Genomic DNA, 24,631 nt, shown 5'->3' with positions numbered 1-24,631 from the left:
AGCCACACCCTTGGTCCATCTGATGGGCTTCTACTGAGCCATGCCATTGGTCCATCTGATGGGCTTCTACCAAGCCACACCACTGGTGCATCTGCTTCAGCACAGCCAGCACTGACTGGGCAGCATCTGCTATCCTCGGTCTCAGGCAGGGCCCTTGTCCACCCCCCACCCCCTTTCACCTGGAGACCCCACCTTCTGCAAGAGTGGCGTCCCGCATTAGAGATTCACCCTCCCCCTTGCAGGTCATGAAACTACCTCACCCCACCGTCTCACCCTCTCACCGGCTCGTTGCCTTTCATTCCTCAAACTCCTGAGGGCTTGGCCGCAAGACTTCCCAAGAAGAGCGCGCTTTTCTCTGCCACGCGAGGAGGCGGCGGCGGCGGCAAAGGAGGGGAGGCGGGCGTCTTCCAGAAAGGCCTCCTCCTTCTCCTCCTCGCACCTCCCACCCCATTCACTCGCGAATCGCTGGATGCCTGCAAGAGGCGCCTTCGCTGCTCCTCAGCCCTTCACCTCCCCGTCCGCAGAGCTGCGGCTCCGGCTCCCGAGGCGCCGCATTAAGAGCAGGGCGCACCGTTGGCGTGCGCGCGCGTGTGTTCTGCGAGGTTAAAAGAAAGAAAAGCCGGCAGGGCTGTGTGTGTTTGTGTGTTGTGTGTGTTTCTGTTTCTACATCTTTCCTGGCGAGTTTCCATTCCCTCCAAGGACTCCGGGACGCTGCCTTAGGGACCGAGTCCGCCGAGGGAGAGCTGCCCTCCGGCTGCCTCGCCTTCCTCCACGCCGGAGTTTGGAAGTGATGAGAGGGAGCTTCGGTGCCGCGCAAGTAGCTTCGGCGGCGGAAGGCGGACGGAGAAGCGGCGCCGTGGCCCCCGAAGCCGCCCGCTGCGTCGCTTCCCGACTCGACTCGGCGCCGGCGAGCAACTTGGCGCATCCCTTTCGCCTTCTCTACTGAGCCGGTAAGGAACCGATGGTTTCTTCTTCTTCTTCTGTCTTCTTCTTCCTCTTCTTCCGTCGCCGGTTCGGGAGAGCTCAGAGCGTGAGACTCTTCAGGGTCGAGGGTTCGAGTCCCGCGCGGGGGCCAAAGGTCCCTGCATTGCGGGGAGGGTTAGACTAGATGATCCTTCCGACTCTACGTTCTAGGCAAGCGGTGCCAACTTGAATAAAACATCGCGGGGGGCGGGCGGGGAAGGTAAGACCTTACTGCATAATCGATCACAAGATGGGGCACCCATCTTTTTGCCCATCAACTTTTTTGGGGGGGGGTTGGGGGGTCAAATATTTTATTGAAGGGACCTCGGCTCCTAGGAGTTGGCTTCTACGCTTCCCGTGTTTTTCTTGGATCGGTGGGTCGGTTGGTTTGCCGCTTCTCTCCCCCCCCCCAATACCCCCCCACCTCTCTTCTTGTTTGGTCTGCTGCAAATGCTAATGAAACCCTGTTATTTGCACACACACACACGAAAAGTTGGCAGGTCCGTTACTATGGGAGCATCATGCCAGTGTGGCGGCACATGGACGGCGATGCGCTCTTTTAAGCTGGGGATGGGAGTTCTTGTCATTTCTCTTCCTCTTTTTTTGCGCATGGATGGGATGCTAAGTGGATGCGAGCAATTGAAGTGCTTGATAGGAGCAGCATCTTTGCTGCTCGTTTAGGCAAGGTAAAGAGTGGGGCGCCTTCTGTTGATGCCACTAGGAAGCCCTTTGGACACCCTGAAACACCTCCCCCCCGACATACACAAAATCACACGCGCCTCTCGCTACAAAGCAGAGAAATCCCAAGAATAATAATGATAGCCTTCTCTTTGGATTTGATATGGATCTCATAAGGCAGAAGGAAAGCCTCGAGGAGTGGGAGGGGGGTCGGAAAACTGATCTAGAGAACGTACACAGTTGGAACGAGGTCTTTCCTTGAGGAAAAGTCGGGAGAGCAGGAAGAGTTGCTGGAGATGACACAGAAACCTGGTAAAGCATGGAATGCTTTGCGCCTGAAGAAGAGGCAGTGTGCAAGGTGAATGAATGTGGGATGCTGAAGTTGAGCAGCTATAGAAAATTCAATCACAGGGTGAAACACGTTCCTGGCAAAACTATATGTATTGAAACACGTTGCATGTATACATTGTGCATGTGCGTGTGTGTGTGTGTGCATAACCTCACCCCAAGCATTCCTGCATGTAGCGTTTTTGATTTAAAGGTTTGCATCTGGGCATAGAGGTCAGCGGTTGTGGAATGAGGTCTTGACAGTGCTGCAATAAAATCCATATTTTATGGCGAGTTAAATGCAGTGCTTTGTAAGTGCAACTGGATGTTCATCTATATGGTCCCCCCTGGTGACATTCAGGGATCAAGAAGTTTAATGGCTTAAATTGCACTCATCCCAGCAGCACATCTGTTACCTTTAACCAACAAGAGAACAAGAGATGTCTCTTTATGACACCTATGATTTAAAGTTTTCTTATCACAAGATCTTAATGGAGCGAGGGACGGGGGGGGGGTGTGTGCTCTTCAGCCTGATCCAAGAGAGTAAGGGCAATTCATTTGTTTGATGGGGGAAAGTCTTAGTGCAGTTCTTGTGCGAATAGCGCACCCTTAACGGAAACTGCTATGCGTGTGTGCTCCATTCACTGCGTACTCAGACGAAACTGTGCACATGAGTAACTATGCCGTTCAAGATTACTGCTTTGGAAGTTGTGTGCAGAGCTGTGTGTTCAGTTTTTATACGGAGATCTTGTGTGCGCACAAGGGATACCAGATGTTGATGCAGGACCACATTAGGGATACTCTCATAGTTAAGTATTTATGCGCTCTGTGTGTGTGTGTACATACGGAGTCTTGGCATTGCTTCTGCTTTCTTTTCTTAGAGGCATATGAGACAAGGATTGGCTGAAATGTACATTTCTGGGTTCACCAGAGACATATATACATAGTCTTCCTCCGGTCATGACAAAGGCTTGATTCGTGGGATAGAATTTCAACAGCGTACATGGTTTCTGCCAGAAAGTGTTTGCATGGAACTTTAAGGGCTCCATACATTCGATTAGCAGCCCCTCCCTAAAAGAGTGATGTTTTACAGATCACTCTTTCTCTCCCCCCCACCTTTCTTAAGAGGGGAGGGGGTTGAATGAGTCGATAACGTTCAGTTGGGAAGGAGGGTGGGCTAAGTCCAGATGAGTCTGGTGGGATGAGATCAAACAGATTCCTTCACCCCTGATACAAACATAGATTTCCATCGGGCTGCCACAGTGAGAGCATCTGATTGAATTGGCTCCTATAATCAACTCCAGTCCAGTGTCCTAATAAATAACTGCAGGACCAAGTCTCTTTATTCTGATATCATCAGGCAGGCTCTAGCACTTATCTGCTTCTTGGTTTTCAATTGCGCTGAGAGTCCTTTGGCCCAAATTTCAAGTGATTTGCGACCCAAAACTAACTGGTTACTCAGAAATAACAGTCAGAGGCAGTGGGGAAAGAATGTCTTAAAGGCAAGTGGAAATGATTCAGTCTGATGGTGGCTCCCTGCAGTTATCCTGTGCAGCCATTTGAGGCTCTTGAAAGCTGGTGCCCCCTCTAGGGACTTGCTAGTGGTTTTTTTTGTTATAGCGGTTTTCACACCAGTTTTCTGTTATCTCGTATCTCAAGGCTAGCCATCAAAGATTATATCTATAGCTTGCCATTAAAAAGTGAGAGCAATGGAGAAGTTTAAACCCGCATGTTCTCTGTTAAAAATCTGCACTTCTCAGCATCCACCTCCTCACTCCTATGTCAGATTCCCAGTGAAAGTCGTCACCAGTGAAAAAGATGTTTAGTATTTCTGCAGGCTTTGAAAATAAAGAATAATGCATTTGGTAACTTGCACTGAATAAAATGGATCTCTCTCTCCATCTCCCTCTACTTTTTGAAACTTGCTGGAAGCTTTTCACAGACAAGTTCTGTTAACCAGATTCTTCTTCTCATAATGTCTCAATGAGATTAGTGATTCCCCCCAAAGTGTTTCCTTCTTTTGAGACATGTGTTTTGCTTCATCATATTCTTTTTATATATATTTTTGGAGTGGAAACTCTTTTCAGGGAAGATTCTCTTCCTCGCCACCCGCACTCCAGTTAACTTGTTTGATCTGGGATTTGAAAAGATAATAAAGTCCAGCTCTCTATGTGACATGATAAATGGGCCGCTTTTATGCGTGGAGATCTTGTACAGTTGTTACATTTAACTATTGTGATTCATCCTTTGCTGGAATATTTTACTCTTTTGCTATTTTGCAATGACTGTCTGACATTGATACGTTGTGCTTTTTTGGGGGGAAACTCAACTCCCAAATTAAAGATTATTATGAGTACAGCATTATTTCTGCATTTCAGCTAGAAATGTGTGAAATTAACAAAACTGAAAACATTTCCAATGCCTATGGCATCATGTTAACACTTCAAGCTCATTTGTAATACACAAATCTCAGGCACTTTCATTCCACCTTCCAGTAAGTCTTGAGAGAGGGGCAGTATAAATCAAGTTGGTGCTATATAGAGAAATGGTATCAGGCCCAGCTATGGATCTTCTTCACATTGCATAAGGATTGCTGTAATTCCTATATTGATCTCCTGAAATTATATATAGTACATCAAGAGGGAAGCACTCAATAAACACAGGTCAAGAAGGAGTACCTCCAAGATGAAAGCATAAATTTATGAATTCATCCAAACTATGGGTTCAGTTGCTTAATTTATGTTTGCATCAGTAATGCAGTTTACTCCTTGGCCTGCTCTGAAATTGTGCAAGGAAGAAAAATGCTGATTTCCTTTGCATGTTGTCTTATGGTTACTGTTAGTTTACAGAAGTTTTCTCCATGTGCCTTATTAAGCTGCTGTGCTTCTCCTGATGTTTCGAAACGATTTTGGTTTCAATAATCATTTGGTCAGAATGCTCCAGAATTGGACATACAGTTTTGGATGGGATTGTAATTCCTTTTGCTGTAGCTACCATTCCTATTGCTTATCTGTCACTGTGTATACGTTGAGTGTGCATATCAATTCACCCGACTCATTTCATAAACTATGTCCTAGCAAATCAGTCTTTTCTGTTGAGTGAGTGTGGTAGTTGTCTTTCGCTTTATAGACATTGGTTATCAAGTTTGGATGGTGTTTTTTTTGGGGGGGGGAGAAGGAAAACTGGCATAAGCAATGTTCCTTGCATCATTGGTTTTGGCCTTGGTATCCCAATCTGAATGAAGTCGGGGTATGGTCCCGAAGGACAGAGAAGTGACTCACTCTGAAATGTATGGTTGTTTCAAAAATACAGTTTTTAACTCAGCGGCTGTCTACCTCATTTACCTAACAAATAGGTTTAAGCAGATTACCAGTCCATTTTAGAAACCCCTTCCCCTTTGAATACTGAATAGCACACTGGAAAGTATCATAATTGTGATTCAAATAAGCAGACTGGAGGGGAAGAAATGTGCATTGTTATTTGGTAAATTACAGTAATGTTTGGTTTTTAAAAGCTTTTTTTTTATCAAGGCATTCCCTCGCTCTCATTGAGAAGTGTGTATTTCTGTACCTGTAAAGAAGGGAAGTAAAAGTTGGGCTTTTGATTTGAAACAGGACATCTGGGAGGCAATCATTTGCTCTTGGTATAGTCTTCCTATATGGCCCTGGCCAAGGGATTTAGCTTCGCTTCCCTAAAAGACATTTGGACCTCCCCCATCCCCATCACACACACACACACACACACACACACACACGGGTATTCTTCAGAGAGAAAATGTTTATCAGGTCAGCTCCTGTAACGCCACATTTGATCGTATAGGACAGCAGGTTTCATAACTCCTAAAACTCCTAAAAAGGCTTCAGTAAAATTGTAAGCATTGGTTTTGATTTGTTGCTGATTTAATCAAGCACAGTTCAGCAAATGTTAAGAATATAGTGTTCAATGGAAAAATCGGTGAGACTTAACAGTGGTTTGAATTCTGCTGAATCATGGCCTTTTTCTAGTCTATGTCTTTGTTGCAACCTCCTCCCCCCAATAACACCCCCACCCCATGAATTTTTGACTGAAATACTACCTATTAGCCCATCTGAAATCAATTTTGTTTGCCAGTGTACTTTTTAAAATTGACACACACAGAGAATGTGGGGGGAAATGTTGTGCATTGATAGACAATATTGAATGGTGGGACCATGAGGTCATGCTGGAGGTTGATAAAACTTTGCTTTCAACATAGCCGTCCCATCTACTCCTCGGGCACCATGCCTTGCTGTAGACAATGACAGCATTCACAGATTCTTTTATATTTATTTGGTTCCCTAGAATAAGGGAACATTGAATCTATAGCATCACAACTCCTGCAAAGTAGCAAAAACTATTCCAGCAGTTTCTTAACACTCCATAGATAGTGATACTGTGTTGCTATCGCTCCACCTGGCAAATTGAGGACATCCTGGGTCTTCCTTGCATCAGTAGAGCAAAACGATGAGGACACCAAAACGACATTTATCATGACTTGTGGCAGCTACATAGTCACATCATCCTAGTTGTTCAATGCAGGTTTGGAAGATTAGTCAGCTCATCGTTTCACCACACAGCAATTTTTAGTCATTCAGAAATTATTATTTGTCCAAGCAGCTATTTCAGTCTTCAGAAGTGCGTATAACATAACGCATTGCATTTCCACAAAACAACTTATCCTTATTAGGATCAAGAGTTTTCCCTCTGTCTCTCTTGTTTGGAGTTGACACTTGGTTAAAGAATTCGTAGCTGTCCGATTATATCCATTTTTAGTTGATCAAATTTGCACGAATTTCCTGATGAATAAATCAGTCATTTTGAAGAAGAGAGTAAGGTGTTTTTTGAAACAAAAACCATGTTTCATGTTGTGCATCAACAACCAGCTTAGAGGAGACACATCCTCCTGTGGGTTTTGCTTCCCTTCTGTGATGTTCATAAGTGTTGCTATTACAAATAATAATTACTATTATTTTATAATGTTGCCAAATTAATCAGGGGCAGCTTGTATGTCAAATAAAAGTTTTTTTTAAAAAATCGATTGATCTAACCAATTAATTGACTAAGTATGGAAATGCAGTTTTAATATAAAGTATACTTGTTTGCAGAGGAAGACTTCCAAAGCACAGTAATAAGCCACTGTCAGGGGTTTGTTGGTTTGATTGTTTTTGCAATCAAGTGGTGCAGAAATTTTAATAAAATAAATAAATAAAATAAGCATTACTGCTTGTTGATCCGAGAAGTGTTTTTTCTTCATCGAGCATAATAGGACAAGATTCAGCCAAAATTAAACTGCTTTATTATTTATTTTCAGCAAGCTTACCAGGCTGCATAATTCAGTTATCCAATATTTGTTTTTAAAAGTTTTACTGATTTTTATCTGCATTGATAATTATGCAGGTATATTTTAACAGTTTCGTGGATTTGAGCTGTGTTTTATTGGTGATTTTATTTCATATACGCCTTAGGGAGTCTTGTGTTTAAGCAGTCCATACATTTGTAAAATACAAATTACGGAGTTTTTCTCTGACCCAGAGGTTTCAGCAGGGAAAGTAAGCAAACACATCAGAATAGAAACACTAGGCGTTAAAAGCAGCTGGATAGTGCACTTAAAAACAAACAAACTGGGTTGATAAAAGTTGGTCTGGACGATTTTATTTTTACAAATATATATGGCCAAACTCAGTTCATAATTCCTCTACATGAAATGTGAATATAAATTACGAAGAGGTGGCAATCTAAGGTAGTACACAGTACAGTCAGATTGTTCCATGTTTTTGAGCTTCCATAATTCAGCCCTTCCATTGTGACCCTATCAACTCCCACTCCAGAAAACTCTTTGAGTTCAGGGGACGAAATCTTAACATAGAGTGACATAGACAGGCCCATCCTGCTCACTTGACTACTGGTTGTTAAAATCACCTTTGTCCAGTAATGCATGGCCTTGACCTTTCTAAGCAGTAGGTATTAAACACACACACACACACACACACACACACACCACCTGCCCAAGTCTAAATCAGACCAGTAGTTTATTTTAGAAAGCATTTTTTGCTTCATGGCAAATAGATTAATGCAGGTGGGTGTTCTTTCATATAGCCATACTGGCTGACTGCATCTCAGTGTGCTTTGCTGCAGATTTCTTTTTGTCCCTGAGATCATCCTACACAACTGATTTTCCCCTCCTCCAGAGAGCTTCCCTTGGAAACCATTTTTGTTTCCTGTCTGAAGAAGGAATCGTTTCCTTCTTCTCTTTCGGGAGATCCTCAGGCCCGCAGGAGCAAGAAGGAATTACCATGAAGTACAGTTTGACCAGTACTTCTCTTGTCACAACTTTCCCCAACTTTGGAGCATGGCATACTATAGGGATGATCTCTTAAGAATAAAATGAAAGGTGTGAGTGTGTGGTGTATCAGGGCCTTCACTGCAAACACTCTGATGTTCCTTCTATGGAATAATTAGTTGGATTTTCTGAGAGTTGAAGGTTGATTTGAAAGAGGCATGGTGTACCATAAAGGTCCACATGGTGTGCACTCTCATCCCATTATCACCTCTGATTTTCCCCACAGGCTTTGTAGCACACAGTGATTGCAGCAGATATGGAGAATGATTTGTTCAGGATATGAACTTCCCAATCTGGAATCCCTACCCTCTGAAGCATTAAGCTAAGCATCCATCAAACCTCCTGACCTTGGCTCACTGTCAGCCCAGCCTGCTTAAAAAGTTCCCTTCTCAAGCCCCCAAACTAGCTGGTAAGACTGGGAACGGGTGGGGGAGAGCAAGCATCAGAGATGACCTCTGAAAGCCCAGGGTTCTTATCTGCAATGAAGACTTCTGCGCCTGCTCAGAACCTGCAATGTCAAAGGGAGTCCCAGAGCTTTATTTCTTCCAAGAAATTTCCTTCTCGCAGTCTTGCCAATTACCATATTTAAATCAAAGTCCTTGGGAGGATTCCTCTGAATGATTAAAGCCTCTGTTGCTGATATGAACGGTGGGAATTTAAGAGGAGACCTCAGCTCTCATGAGTCTTTTCTGCTGACAATTTCCTCCCTCCTTCAACCAGACACTTTCCCAAATGTACCAAGTTGCAAGCATGTGGAAATACACCCGCAGTGTTCCCAGGAGGCCTAGCTGGGTTTTTCTAAGTTTAGGAGAAATCACAAATGTTCTCTAAAAGTTCTTCTAGGAAGCTTGGAAAGGATGAGCCAGTTACGAATCAGGGTGGGGAATTTAACCTGTAACTGGTAGCCTTTTAAACCTCTCTCAAACTTGTTTGACTAAGGTGCCCATGGGATTTTACAAGTCCTTGTGGTCACTTAGAGACATACTTGGAGCCTGGAAGGACAAATGCTCAGCATCTAGTACACATCTGTTATTACATTTGAGCATACAGTGGTACCTCGGGTTACATACACTTCAGGTTACATATGCTTCAGGTTACACACTCCACTAAGCCAGAAATAGTGCTTCAGGTTAAGAACTTTGCTTCAGGATAAGAACAGAAATTGGGCTCCGGTGGTGCGGCGGCAGCAGGAGGCCCCATTAGCTAAAGTGATGCTTCAGGTTAAGAACAGTTTCAGGTTAAGTACGGACCTCCGGAACGAATTAAGTACTTAACCCGAGGTACCACTGTACTGTACTTTCTTTATAAACACCAAATTAATTTGGATATCTCTTTGGACATTTGGATGGCATATATGAATCTGTATGTGTAAATTAAATTGATGTTTTGGTGTTGATTGTATTGTTAACGTGAGCTGATAGGTTTCTTGCTTCTTTTTCCTTTTCTCTAATAAATTTGCAATGGAGGAAAAAAAACATTTAAAAATCAAACAATAAGCATAGAACAAGAGAAATGAGTGTGTACATGATGGGGAATCAGAGAACCTGTTTGAGAACTGTTGTCTGACTCCAGCTGTTCATAAATGAGAATGCTACCCCAAACATCAGTGTGAAAAATGCAACAATACCACACTGACTGCCTCATGCAGACTGCTGTCCGATCCCCAAAAACACTGATAGCATATACATCTTCCATCTGTTCAAGCTCAGAAGTTTGCCAGCCTTGCTATGTTTCAAAACAATCCATTTCATAATGCCTTTGCCTTGGCAATGCGGGGAGGAATTTTGTGGATTAATTAGACTTCATTGCCAGAATGTGTGTGTGCAAGAGAGAGAGAGAGATGCAGAAATATTTAATTATAGTCAGAAAGTGGCTATTAGATTTCATTCGCAATATAAAATATGTGCTGTATCTTTTCCAATGTTCCTTTATGCCGTGTAGTGCGCGCGCACACACACATATTCAGACTTTCTGAATAAGCTATCACTGCACCTGTTTTGATACCTTAAATTTCTCTCTGTTAAAACTGACTCCTTGCGTTGGAGGCTGCAAATTAAAACTCTCCACCCACTTTTTTTAATAGGTGCTATAGAATGAGTTGTGTCCAGTGGTAGCTTTTGTCTGGTGGAAAGGACTTGTAGGGGAGATGAACCTCAAAGTTGTTGAGCTTTGGGGGGGGGGAATGAACCTGAAAGTTGTTCAGCTTCCTGGCCCTGTCGACAAAAACCCAGACATTTTGCCAATTTTGTCATTCGTATCCCGGACATGTCCGGGAAATTCCAGATGTATGCCAACCCTATCCACTTGCTCACCTGTGGCACCTGCAAGTTGTGGAACCTGACTCCATTCCTTTCAAGCTCTCAGAACTCTTAAGCTCCTCCCCTTTTTCCTTAAAAGCTGCTCCCGACCTTCAGGAACAGAATGGGATATGCTATGAAGTAGAAAGGAGAATGAGTAAAAAACATGATCTTTCCACTAAGCTAAAGCCATCAGTGGATACAATCATCCCACCCTTCTCCATCCCACATGTGTGAGAGGCCAAGTGAGGGCTGCTAACTTCCCTTGGCCCTCCAGGTGTTTTTGGCCTACAACTCCCATGATCCCTAGCTAGCAGGACCAGTGGTCAATGATGATGGGAATTGTAGTCTGGAGGAGGGCCAAGGTTGAGAAAGCCTGGTATAGTGGTTTGGGAAGGGAAACTCCAGGATACAGATTTGCTATTGACAAACGACAACAAAAGCACTGTCTTTCACTTGGCAATTCCAAGCACAGCCCGGAATAAAAATCTGCTCGGTATTAAAGCTAAAAGTTGGTGGTGGTTATGTTCCGCATGCTGCGCTCTGATCAAGATGATGCCAGCTGGGATTCATAGATGATCGCCCTGCACCGCAGAGCAGCAATACCCAGAGAAGGATATTCTGTTCTTGCTTAGCTCTTCAAAAGAATCAGGGCATCTTTCCATCATGTCTCAATGTCTTCTATGATGGAATGAGGAAGGCAATTTGCAGTTCTAGCCAAAGCAGTGGAAGAAAGTCGTACTGAGCCTGTAATTCGAAGCACCCTTACTGGGAAACAGACACCACTGAACTCAGTGGGACTTATTTTTTGAATAAACATGCGTATGTTTAGGCTTCAAGAAGATATTTTTTTGCAAACTGCCATCGTAACTTGTTACCCCTGATCCAAGCTGAAAATGAAAACAAAACAGCTAGGCTGGATATTTTCATGTTTACATGCAATTAAATCACAACTTTGCATGTTTCCTAAAGGTGAAAATAGTAGTGTTTCTTTTGTAACTTAATTTCCCCAATTTAGGTTTTGTTTTGTTTTGAATTAAAAAACCCTCTATACATTTATATATATTTCAAGAAACAACAGCCCAGAATCATCAAGCATCACAAATTGTAACCTCCAATTGTAAATGTCCAATCTAGAGAAAACTAAAGTACAGCAAAACATATAGCACGTGTTATGCATGCTTACTCAGACGTAAATGCACTGTAATCAGGCCCCGATCCTTGATGGGAGAAGTGGTGGTGGTACAAAGTACACAACAGTGCCCCTGTTTTCATCTGAAACATGCCAACAGCTTTGCTTACTCAGAAGTAAATGGCACACAGTTCAATGGGATTCACTCTAAAGCAAGTGCACTTGAGCTTGCAGCCTTAGCTACCAGAATTAAAACAGAAATCTCCATCTGGAATAAGAAGGTAAATCACTGCAATCCACTTTTTGATGTTAACTGGTAGATCCCGATCATCTAGCTAGCATCTGTAATGTGCACAAACTCAGTGGGAATTTTTTTTTTGACACTCAAGGCTTACCTCCCTACTTGAATGCTGAATTGGGTGATGACTTGGGGAAGGCAATTTTTTACCTCGCTTATCAATCCTAATCCTGGCTGAGCTCTTGCAAATCTTAGCTGATTACAATTAACTTGCGGGGAGATCGTCTTTGATGGCACAGCTCAGCTCTCTTGCAGAGTTGATCGTGCTCTTGTTTCCGACAGCATTGCAGAAGACGACCCAGTGAAGAAGAAATAACACTTTATAATGCTTCCAATTAACCAGGTCAGGAACAAACTGCAAGGCTGCAGATAATGGTTAACAAGCTGTGTGGATGTCTTCCTACCAGTACTCTGCTTTTTAAGAGAAGAAACTTCAGTTGTGGCGTGAAAGTCGTATTCAACTGAAGCATTAACAAAAAGTTTTCAGAAATAAGAGGGAGCCCTTTGCTGAAACTGTTCACTAAAGGCAGAAGGGAATACATGGGAGAGCTCACTTGGAAGAGCATGAAATGCTTAACCTCAGGGTCGTGGGTTTGAGCCCCACATTGGGCAAAAGGTTCCTGCATTGCAGGGAGTTGGACTAGATGACCCTTGTGGTCCCTTCCAACTGTACAATTCAGCAGATGTGAATTAGATTTTTGGAGCTTCCTAATTCAAAGTATAGATGCATGCAGGGCAGGAGAAACGTCTTTGTGAACTTCTTTCCCATAGAGCCATTCAAAAGGCAAGAGTGAATGGTTGTTTTTACGGGTGGTTTGAGGCTACAATCCTGTGCACTTCTCATTTTCTTAGTGACCATGCACAGGATTGAACCATTTAAGTCCCAAAGTATAAATAGGGTGAAAGTGTACCAGCTTCAGGCACAACCAAGACGCAAGTGCAAAATGGGCGGCAAATGCTATATGTATTTATGATTACAATAATGTTAAATATGTTTGCTTTTTAGTTTGTAATTGTATTAAATAGGCATGCCTTCAAGAGAATTGCAACATAGAAAACCAGGCTTCTGGAAGACGTAACAGGGGCAGGAGTCCAGGCAAGGAGGCATATTTAGCATGTTACGTTTTGCGAGGAAACAAGAATTAGAAATGCGGCTGGGATCAGGTACTGCTTTTTGAACATCAGCTGCCAGCTGTTTTTCCATACCACAGCCTTTGAGCTGACCTTCTATAAAGCATCAAGCAGCAAGAGTAGTTAACCTAAACTGTGTGACATTGGGATTTTAACTGCAGTAGCACTGAAGTTCTGCAACCATCTTTTGAAACTCTGGATTTTACTACAGTGGTACCTCGGGTTAAGAACTTAATTCGTTCTGGAGGTCCGTTCTTAACCTGAAACTGTTCTTAACCTGAAGCACCACTTAAGCTAATGGAGCCTCCTGCTGCTGCCACGCCGCTGCTGCGCAATTTCTGTTCTCATCCTGAAGCAAAGTTCTTAACCCGAGGTACTATTTCTGGGTTAGCGGAGTCTGCAACCTGAAGCGTATGTAACCTGAAGCATATGTAACCCGAGGTACCACTGTATTTGCTTCCAAACCCAGCATCCATTTGTCCAAGAACAGGCCTTCAAAACTTGCTGAAAATCTCTCTCTCTCTCTCTCCTCCTTTCCCAGAAATCTCTTCCTCCTTCCCCTTACTGAAATCTGAAATGCAACCCTGCCCCACAGGACTGGAAGCATTTTTTTTAATGCTGGCCTCATAACGTGAGGTGTGCTGAATTGATAAATGCACTATCGTTTATTAATCTGCTCCAGCGGGGGGGAACATTTATTGCAAGTTTCCAAACTTCACGAGGCCTACAGCGCAGGAACAAAATACAATAAGGCTTGCAGCAGATTGTAAGCAACTCTAGCTGATCCCTTGAAAGATATCTTTTTACCCGCTCTTTCGGGGCCTTTCTCATTTTGCATCGTGACATTCTCTCCTTTCCGCTGCCCAGAGGAATACATTTCCAGTCGTGTTGTGCTGTGTTCCCCTGTAATGCTTCTCCTTGCAAGCAACTTGCTTTTCTCTGGTGCTTAATTTGTAAAAAAGAAAAGAAAAGCTAGAGAGATGCTGGAGCACAACCTTGCTTGGTAGCCACAGGCTCAGAAGCCCTTGCCTGCTGTATCCCACATCATATTTTCAGAATTCCAGCCCGTTTTCATGTAGAGATAAGCATGTCTCCCCTAAGCCCCATGAAATTGGTTGTGCACTTAATTTTCCACAGGATCTGTTATCTGAGGTCGCACGATATGGTTCCAGTATACGCTTAATTAATGTTTCACAAGCAGAAGCACCATTTTGCAAATGACTCTCGCCTCCCATCACTGTGCCGTTCTTTGATCAGAAAGTAAAACACTTGCTTTTGATTCCTGGAAGTGACCTGTATTAAATAAAAGGTCCTATGTGGTGATGAGATTCTCAGCTGCCCCCTGTACATGCCATAACCACCCATTACCACACACTCACCCAACATTTGGAACGACACTGAAAACACACACCAATAAATAAATAAATAAAAGAGTAACAATTAATAATAATGCAATCTGAATTTTATCATTTTTTAATTATTATTAAATTTATATTCCTCCTTTTATCCAAGGGGAGGAACACATATTTCTCTCTCCCCCCCTCCATTTTATCCTCACAATAACCCTGTGAGGTAGGTTAGGCAGGTCACCCAGTGAGCTTTGTGGTCAAGTGGTAACTAGAACCCCCTATCTCCCAGTTATTAGTCTAGCAGTCTAACCGCTATACTGGCTCTCCAGCAAGAGAGACAACTGAGTAAAAGTGAGGTGTGGGTAACAAGGGATGGAATGTGAGTCTGTAGTTTCCAGGGGACCTTTAGGTGCTTCCCTCACTGCAAGAAGTGAAGTTAAAGGGAACAAGGCAGATGGCCTTCTTGGTAGTGGCACCCTCCCTGTGGAACGCCATCCCATCAGATGTCAAGGAGAGAAACACAACTTTTCAAAGACATCTGAAGGCAGCCCTGTATTGGGAAGTTTTTATTGTTTGATGTTATACAGTGGTACCTCGGGTTAAGTACTTAATTTGTTCTGAAGGTCCGTACTTAACCTGAAACTGTTCTTAACCTGAAGCACCACTTTAGCTAATGGGGCCTCCTGCTGCTGCCGTGCCGCTGGAGCACAATTTCTGTTCTCATCCTGAAGCAAAGTTCTTAGCCTGAAGCACTATTTCTGGGTTAGCGGAGTCTGTAACCTGAAGCATATGTAACCTGAAGCGTATGTAACCTGAGGTACCACTGTATTATGTTTTTGTATGTATTAGAAGCAATTCAACCAGATGGGTGGGGTATATAAAAGTTGTTGTTGTTATACAAAAACCTAGTTTATACATCACAAGGGCATACTATCTGCATGCAATGTAAGCAGTGACAAAAGCAAGGAATAGGAACAGCAGTCTCTGCTCAACTTATCTTCTTGTGGATTGGGCCCAGAGGGAGAGGTTGAGTCAACTGGCAAGCAGTGATAGAGAGGGTCTCACCTTCACCCCTGCCCAAGAGCTCCACAAAAGCTTGAGCTGGCACTGCCAAATTTGTTAGAAATTTTTGCCATGTTGCATACACTTTAAGGATATCAAAGATTCTCACACACACCCTGCCTGCCTCCCCCTGGTTGTAATTTCATCAGTCTGGTTACCACGAGGTCGCTGTCGGTGTGCCGACTGTCACAAACAAGTAGAGTTAAAGTACAGCCTTCACCCTAATTTCCTGGTGATCTATTACCCTGAACTTTTCACCAAACGCATTTAATACACAACGGGTGTTATTCATAATGACAGCTCATTTATTGTTGACAACTCAGGGAAGCGTGTAGGTTGTAGCGAATTTATATTTAACAGGACTGCTGGGGGAGTATTCAGATTTAGCAAGGCAAACTTGGGCGCGTTCGGTATTTCAAGCTACATGTCGTCTTTCCTACCCTCATCTCCAACCCCACCCGCAAAGGCTTTAGGACACCTCCTTTTTGGCCAGAACAGAAATGGTCCACTTAATCTGTGGTGCCACCTAGGGAGCAGAAACAGCTAACAGGCTGCAGGTTGCATGAAGGGATTTCTGTGCCGCAATATTATTTCAAAACAGCCTCCCCTGAGTTTCAGCTCATAAATGTAGAGCACTTAATGTACATCCCTATCAGGAGCCGCTGCTTCAGAAAGGGCAGCAGGAAACACGGCGTAGCTGGGAGCCTGGCCATTATGGTTCAACAGACTATTTGGAATTGATGACCTAGTGGGACTTTTACATCTCAGGCGTCTCTGAATGGAGCACAGCATTTCTCCTGAGCTAACGAAGGAGGTATAAAAAGAAACGCAGGCTACTAACTCAGAGAGCAGTGTTTCAGGCTTCTTCCTAGATTTTCAGTGACTGTATTTCTTCATATACTGCCTTGGTAGCTTCACCTTCATGCATTTTTTCCTTGTGTATAAGTTAGGGGTTCTTTATACTTGCCCCAGAAGGTGCTTCTGTGCCTTTTGGTATCTTCAAGTTTGGCACATAGAAAAATGCAGGAAGAGGGTCTGCTCTCCTCACTGTTGCCCTATGACTGAAGGCACCATACTCAGCAAATTCCTCTCTGCTTAGGCACATAGGCCTTGGCACACCTTTTGGCTGTGTTCAGATGTTAGGACTAAGCTATGGGTTAGCCAAATGGGCAGGAGCCTAGCCTCCAGAAGGCAGGACTCAAAATCACAAGAAAGGAGATTCCAACTAAACACCAGGAAGAACTTTCTGACGGTAACAGCTGTTTGGCAGCGGAATTGATTACTTTGGAAGATGATTGACTCTCCTTCATTGGAGGTTTTTAATCAGAGGTCAGGAATTCTTTTGCTGTGATCCCTACATTACAGGTTGTTGGGACTAGATGACCTCTGTGGTGCCTTCCAACTGTAAAATTATATAATTCCTTCTGGGCTCACATATTCTTGTCTCCTCTTCCTTCCTCCTGCATGGTTGTGAGGAGTTAAGAAGCTTTACCCTTTTATTTGACCACAGCTTTCTGTGTCATCTGGATATGTGGTTGACATTTGCGATGTCTAGTTTAAGCAAACCAGCTTCAGAAAATACATTTTTGAAGTCTGCTTGCTTTAAACTTACCATGGTTAATATAAACCACAGTGGGTTGGTGCAGATGACACGACAAACCCTGGTTAACCAAATGTCTCCACATTCCTTGTGGCTGTGGGGGGGGGGAGCATGTGAGTAAGAAGGTGGCTATGCTCATTCATGTCTCACTAAGTCACAGTATATATATATATATATATATATGTAAAGGTAAAGGGACCCCTGACCATTAGGTCCAGTCATGACCGACTCTGGGGTTGCGGCGCTCATCTCGCTTTATTGGCCGAGGGAGCCGGCATACAGCTTCCAGGTCATGTGGCCAGCATGACTAAGCACACTGTTTACCTTCCCGCCAGAGCGGTACCTATTTATCTACTTGCACTTTGACGTGCTTTTGAACTGCTATGTTGGCAGGAGCAGGGACCGAGCAATGGGAGCTCACCCCGTGGCAGGGATTTGAACCGCCAACCTGCTGATCGGCAAGCCCTAGGCTCTATGGTTTAACCCACAGCGCCACCCGCGTCCCCGGCATACATATTATGATGCCCCTAATAACTGAGTGTGGAGGTGCATGCATGTTGTTGTTGTTGTTGTTGATGATGATGATGATGATAACAATAATAATAATAGCAATATCAGTGTGCATGGCTCTTAACAGAATATAAGAGGCCAGGACTCTGCTCTAAGGAGTTTATAGAGTGTTTGTAGAGATTTCCATATGATATAGTGAAAGTAGAGCACTAGAGTAGGTCTGGGGGAGAGAAGCAATAAGAAGCAGGGAACATGCAAGACATGAGGGAGAAAGAACAGGAAGATAAGGGATGTAACCTCTTTAGCTAAGCAAAAATTATCCCTTTGATCCTAGCTCCTCACCCTAAAATTTTCCATTTCCCCCTGGAAAACTTGGCTTGGTTCCAAAGGTGTCCTTCAGTGAACAGAAAGGGTCCTTCCATTCATGAAAGGGTGATTTTGATCCAGCAATCTTTCAATTGAGAGATTTCTCTCAATACCGGCTCCCCCCCCCCACCCTGGAGCTCACCATACCACCTCCCACACTGTTGCAGATGGACCCCTAACCCTCTGAATCTGTTTGCAACCCACCAGTCTGTTTGCAAAAGCTAAGAGCAAGAACTTCACCCATAGATTTCTTCAATCCAGCCTATGAGAAGACATTTCAGGTTCAGCTTTTAAGTCCTGGGAAATGGCTATATAAATTACCCCCCTTACTCTCTGCTCCCCACCACAAAAGTGCAATGAGTCAGTTTCTGTCGCCTATTAATATTTAAATCCAGTGCTTTCCCCCCCCCCCTAAAAAAAATGTTTAGGGTTACTCTCATTTTCCTACTCATATTGAAATGCTGCCCCTCAGTGAGGCCAAACTTAGATTCACAAAATATTTAGTAGGTATACGTACCTCTGCACCACTCCAGAAAAAAAACAGCACTGGTTAAACCTATTTAGTTGTTTGCTAATCCACATATCCCTGAGGTTTGTGGCCGTTACCATGGGCTCCTTCTTCCCAACCACTAAAAGAGGGGGAGGAGGAAGGAGAGAAAGAGAAAACTAATGAAACGAGCAGAATATAAAATACTCTTACTGTATCAAAGTGACCTCATGCAAGCTTTCTCGTAATCACCGAATAACAGGTCAAAGAAGGAAGGCTTCCATCACTGTAGGTCAATTGACTGAAGGCGCTGCTGCTCCCAGACAGCAACACAAATGGAAAGCGTTTCTGACAATGTTAGATTCGTGCTAACCCTGATTTGCACACATGGATAGCATACAATCAGGGGGGTGGGGGTGGAATAGATGCTGATGCTGCCTCTGTCCACGCAAGAGCCCCAAAGCAATGGGGCAGAATATTTCTAGGGAAGCTGTTGGTTTGCTTGCCCTTTGTAGCTAAAGGCGGATTCTCCTCCCCACCACCACACAAAAAAGGGCACACGTTTCTGCACTGAAGCAAGGTGAAAGAACAGTATCTGTATTATATTTCAAAGGAAAACAACATAAAACTAGGGGCGTTGCGGGTGATGGATATGAGCTCATCATTAGTAACATTGCAAAGGTAAAGGGACCCCTGACCATTAGGTCCAGTCGTGGTGGACTCTGGGGTTGCGGCGCTCATCTCGCTTTATTGGCTGAGGGAGTCGGCGTACAGCTTCCGGGTCATGTGGCCAGCATGACTAAGCCGCTTCTGGCGAACCAGAGCAGCGCACGGAAACGCCGTTTGCCTTCCCGCCGGAGTGGTACCTATTTATCTACTTGCACTTTGACGTGCTTTCGAACTGCTAGGTTGGCAGGAGCAGGGACCGAGCAGTGGGAGCTCACCCCATCACGGGATTCGAACCGCCGACCTTCTGATCGGCAAGTCCTAGGCTCTGTAGTTTAACCCACAGTGCCACCCGCGTCCCAGTGACATTGTAAGGATCAGCTTAAAAGATGCCCTTGCTCTTACTGAAGAAGGCAGAATCTGCCCTGCCTGAAACATAAGCACAACTGCAGGGAGAAAGTTGCGTTTCCCAAGCAACTAAATACTGCGGCTTTCTGCTTGCAAAAACAATCCCTCTGCAAGAACAGAGGCACTCTTATTTAAACTGTCTGGACTTGAAATATACTCAGAGTCGCAAAGTGATTTCATGCTCTTTATTCAGCTCATAGTGGTGAGGAGGAATGAATAAATGTCCCCTCACAGTATCTGCTTTATATACATTATTTACACAATGGGCTGCACATGATTGGCTAATTCTGGAATTCTACTGTAAGCCAATCAGGTTGTGGATTCACTTCTATCTGGAGCAGGATTGGGTGGTTCCTGCCAACCAATCATACTGCTGCATTGTTCTAGGACCAATCAGACTGCTGCATTCTGAATCCTATTGTTCTAGGACCAATCAGACTGCTGCCTTTTGGATCCTATTGTTCTAGGACCAATCAGACTGCTACAGTTTGGATCCTATTCAACTCAGTACATAACACCCCTCCCCTCTAAGTTCCAGTCCTGCCCGGGAGGTCGCATTCATAGTCCTCAAGGTATGCCGGCGGCCTACGTGTGCGTTGTGGCCTGGGGTGTTCCCTGGTCCGGGCTCCGGGTTCTGGCTCGTGTTCCAAGGATGCTGGCTGTGATGCGGCTGTTTGGTCTGGTGCAACCGGCTCGCTCAGTCGTGGTTCTGGTTCCGGTGTCCTTTCGGCCTCACGGGTCCTCTCTGTATTTACTGATTCTGCCTCTCCTGCTGGCCCCTCCTGCTCTATGGGCCTCACTGCCCCGCTGTTCCCTTGGGACTCCTCTGACCTGTCCTCCTCCTGGTTTTCTCCCGGGAATCGTCGCCGTATCTGGTCGCAGTGGCGGCGCCAGCATTGCCCCCCATCCGTTAGCACCTCGTACGACACGGGGCCAGTGACCCTGGTGATTGTGGCGGGTACCCATGCTGGGCCTGCCCCAAAATTCTTTGCGTACACTGGGTCCTGGGCCTCGAAGGTCCGGGGGTTCCTGCCTTCCCCCACCACTACCTCATCCTGAGCTCTATCGGGGTGAAGGCGGTCCAATCTGATTGCAAGGCGCCGACCCATTAGTAGTTCAGCGGGGCTCCGGCCAGTCGTTGAGCTGGGGGTGCTGTGCTGTGCTAGAAGGAATGTGGCAAGGCGGTACTCCCAGTCCCCTTGCGTCATGCGGCGAAGGGTGTCCTTGGTGGTCCGCACCATGCGTTCTGCTTGGCCATTGGTGGCAGGGTGGAACGGCGCCGAACGGATGTGGCGGATGGCGTTCTGCGCTGTGAAGGTTTGGAATTCTCCTGACGTAAATGCAGTCCCGTTGTCTGAGACGAGAGTGTCAGGGAGCCCGTGGGTTGCAAACAGCCTGCGTAGTACCCGGATGGCTGCGGACGTGGAAGTGGACGGTACCAGTGCGACTTCCAGCCATTTGGTGTAGGAGTCCACCACTATGAAGAATGTTTTCCCCTGAAAGGGGCCAGCGAAATCCACATGCAGGCGTGACCATGGTGCTCGGGCGGACTCCCAGGACTGGACTGGGGCCCTTGGGGGGTCTGGGCGGGATTCTTGGCAGGCCTGGCAGTGTTTGACCCAGGCCTCTATCTCTCCATCGATCCCCGGCCACCACACATAACTCCTGGCAAGGGCCTTCATTCTTACTACCCCTGGATGTGTCTCGTGTAGGGCTGTGAGGACCCTTTTGCAGAGGGGCTGGGGAACAACGACTCTGCTTCCCCATAACAGGCACCCCTTGTGGGCCGACAGTTCATGTTTGCGGGTTGTGTAGCCGGCGAATTCTGGCCCGGGGCTGCTGCTGGGCCATCCCCTCCACACCCAGTCCAGGACCCGGGAGATGACCCTATCTTTCTTGGAATGGTGTGCAACTTCTTGTGCCTGAATGGGGCGGTCGGGAAGCAGCTCCAGGCTCATAACCTCTTGTGCAGGTGCTGGGTCAGGGCCTGTTTCCGGTAGTGGTAGCCTGCTGAGGGCGTCCGCATGGCCCATCGCCTTCCCAGGTCGGTGAATCAGTGCATACTGGTAGCTGGCAAGGAAAATTGACCACCTGAGGACGCGAGGAGACAGCACTTGGGGGGTCTGCTTTTCGGGGGCAAACAAGCCAAGCAACGGCTTGTGGTCAGTCACCACGGTGAAGGGCCGCCCGTACAAGAAATCATGGAATTTTTTTACTCCCTTTACGATTGCCAGACCCTCCTTGTCGATTTGCGAGTAGTTCCGCTCGGTTGTGTTGAGTGTCTGGGAAAAGTACGCCACCGGTACCTCTCTTCCATCCGGGAGTTGGTGCCCCAGGACAGCTCCAATGCCATAGGGTGAGGCGTCGCATGCTAGCACCACCGGCAGCCTCTCGTCGAAGTGTGCCAAGACCGAGTTTGAGACAAGCAAGTCCTTGACTGCCTGGAATGCGGCCTCCTGGCGCTGGCCCCACACCCAAGGGGCCCGCTTGTCCAGGAGTCTGTGTAGGGGCTCCGCTACCGCCGCCTTGTGGGGAAGGAAGGAATGGTAAAAGTTCAATAGTCCCAAGAAGGCCTGAAGTTCAGTCTTGCTCTTGGGCGCTGGGGCATCACAAATGGCCCGTACCTTGTCCCCAGTCGGGTGGACCCCTTCTGCGTCCACCCTAAATCCCAGAAAGTCCACCTGAGGCACTCCTAGTAGACATTTTTCCCGCTTCACCTTGAGACCCGCCGTCTGGAAACGGTGCAGAACGGTGCGGAGGCGGTCCTCAAACTCCTCTGGTGTGGGGCCGGCAATCAACACATCATCGAAGAAGGGGGTGACGCCAGGAATCCCTTTAAGGAGAGAGTCCATTATATTCTGGAATATGCCTGGTGCCACGCTGACACCGAATTGCAGCCGCTTTACCCTGAACGCTCCTCTGTGCGTCACAATCGTCTGTGCCTCTGCTGTGGCCTCATCTACTGGCAGCTGTTGATATGCTTGGGCCAAGTCCAGCTTGCCAAAAATTTTCGACCCAGCCAGGGTGGCAAGGACATGGCTGACCACTGGCACTGGGTATGCGTGGGCCGTGAGGGCCTTGTTTATGGTACATTTGTAGTCTGCGCAGATGCGGACCGAACCATTAGGCTTGACGGGTGTGACGATTGGGGTTTCCCAGGGAGCATTAGGCACCGGCTCCAGCACTCCTTGCTCTACGAGTCGGTCCAATTCCTCGTCTATACGGGGTTTCAAGGCGAACGGGACCCGGCGGGCCTTGAGCCTGACCGGTCGTACTGCGGGGTCAAGCTGTAGCGCAATGGGGGGGCCCGTATACTGTCCCAATTTCCCATCGAAAACCCCTGGAAATTCCTTGCATATGGCGTCCACGTCCACTTGTAAGCTAGTGTGGTTCACCCCGGTGACAGCTAGCCCCAGTGGTCCAAACCATGCCAATCCCAGTAAGCTAATGTAGGGGCCCTTGACCACAAGCAAGTCCAGTTGCCGCGTCCGCCCTCGGTATTGCACCCTGAAGGTCCCCACCCCCATTGTGGGGACCTTACGTTTCTGGAAGTCCCGGAGGGTGAATGGGGCCGGCCTGAGTTTGGGACCCCCAGTGGGACACAGTTTCCTTAAGGTCCTTGCCGAGATTATGGATAGAGTTGAACCCGTGTCAAGCTCCATGCGGCATGGGGCCCCCTCTATCTGTACCTCTACATAAATTTTCTCTACGTTGGGGTGGGGCAACTGGTATACCTGGAAGTCCGTGAGCTCCGTCGAGTTGCCTTGGTGCGTTGGGCCCCGGGACCTGGGGCTCTTGGAATGGTCATCTGATGCCTGGTGTCGGGTGGGCCGAGCCCGACACACCCGGGCGATGTGTCCCGATTTTCTGCACTGCCTGCACTCTGCGTTGCGGAAACGGCAGGTCCTCCTCTCGTGACTCTCCCCGCAGCTTGCGCAGTTCCCTCCTTCTCGTCGAGGCAGCTGTGGTCTGTGCGCTGCTTGAGTGCGCTGCTGTACTCGGTGCACCTCCTCCCTGTCGGATCCTGAGTCGTCGGTGAGGTCTTCATGGTGGACCCTCGGTTGGGATGGCAGGCTCGGCCGTGCCTCTTGGGTCGACCTCTCGGCAGCTTCTGTTGCCAGGGCCTCCTCCAGAGCGACCTGGAACGTTAGGTCCTTCTTAGCGTAGAGGCGTCGTTGCAGCTTCTCATCCTTCAGGCCACCGACGAGGCGGTCACGAAGCATGTTCTCCAGCTCTGAGAAGTTGCAGAACCGGGCGGCTTGGCGGAGAGAGGTCACAAACCCAGTTATGGTTTCCCCAGGGGCTTGCCGCTTTGCATAGAAGGCATTTCGACGAGCCACCACTGAGGGCTGCGGCGAAAAGTGCCCCTTCAGCTGTTCCATTATTGTTTTGTATGGAACAGTAGCGACGTCTTCAGGCGCAAGGAGAGCCCGGGCGATTTCAAACGTCTCCTCTTCGCAGACGCTGAAGAATATCGCCCTCTTCTTGGCGTCTTCTTCGTCGGTGACCCCTTTGGCTTCTAGGAGGAAGGTGAAACGGGAGGCGTACGCTTCCCAGTCTCCAGATGCTGGGTTGAATGGCGAGAAGCTGCTGTTGGCTGCCATTCTGAGTTCCTTGTGCCCCGGAGCTGAAGCCTGGATACACGGTGCGAGGCAGCGGTGCGGCAGTTGGCGGTGCTGCGGTGCTGTGTGTGGCAGTCAGCTCAGCGGGATCCCACCTTCGTCGCCAGTGAAATATACTCAGAGTCGCAAAGTGATTTCATGCTCTTTATTCAGCTCATAGTGGTGAGGAGGAATGAATAAATGTCCCCTCACAGTATCTGCTTTATATACATTATTTACACAATGGGCTGCACATGATTGGCTAATTCTGGAATTCTACTGTAAGCCAATCAGGTTGTGGATTCACTTCTATCTGGAGCAGGATTGGGTGGTTCCTGCCAACCAATCATACTGCTGCATTGTTCTAGGACCAATCAGACTGCTGCATTCTGAATCCT

At 46.5% G+C, this 24,631-nt stretch overlaps 1 protein-coding gene across 1 annotated transcript in view; it reads left to right on the top strand.

Moving 5' to 3' along the window:
• Positions 1 to 451: 451 nt before the first annotated feature.
• Positions 452 to 24,631, top strand: part of CDH6 (cadherin 6) — a 176,205-nt gene continuing 152,025 nt past the window's right edge. The window contains exon 1 of the mRNA XM_081014768.1: positions 452 to 950. The gene's annotated coding sequence lies outside the window, so the exon portion shown is untranslated. The remainder of the gene's footprint in view (positions 951 to 24,631) is intronic.

The sequence above is a fragment of the Podarcis pityusensis genome (genome assembly GCF_964106645.2).
Source record: "Podarcis pityusensis genome assembly, chromosome: 7".
NCBI classification, from domain to species: domain Eukaryota; kingdom Metazoa; phylum Chordata; class Lepidosauria; order Squamata; family Lacertidae; genus Podarcis; species Podarcis pityusensis.
This window is presented reverse-complemented; position numbering and strand designations above follow the sequence as displayed.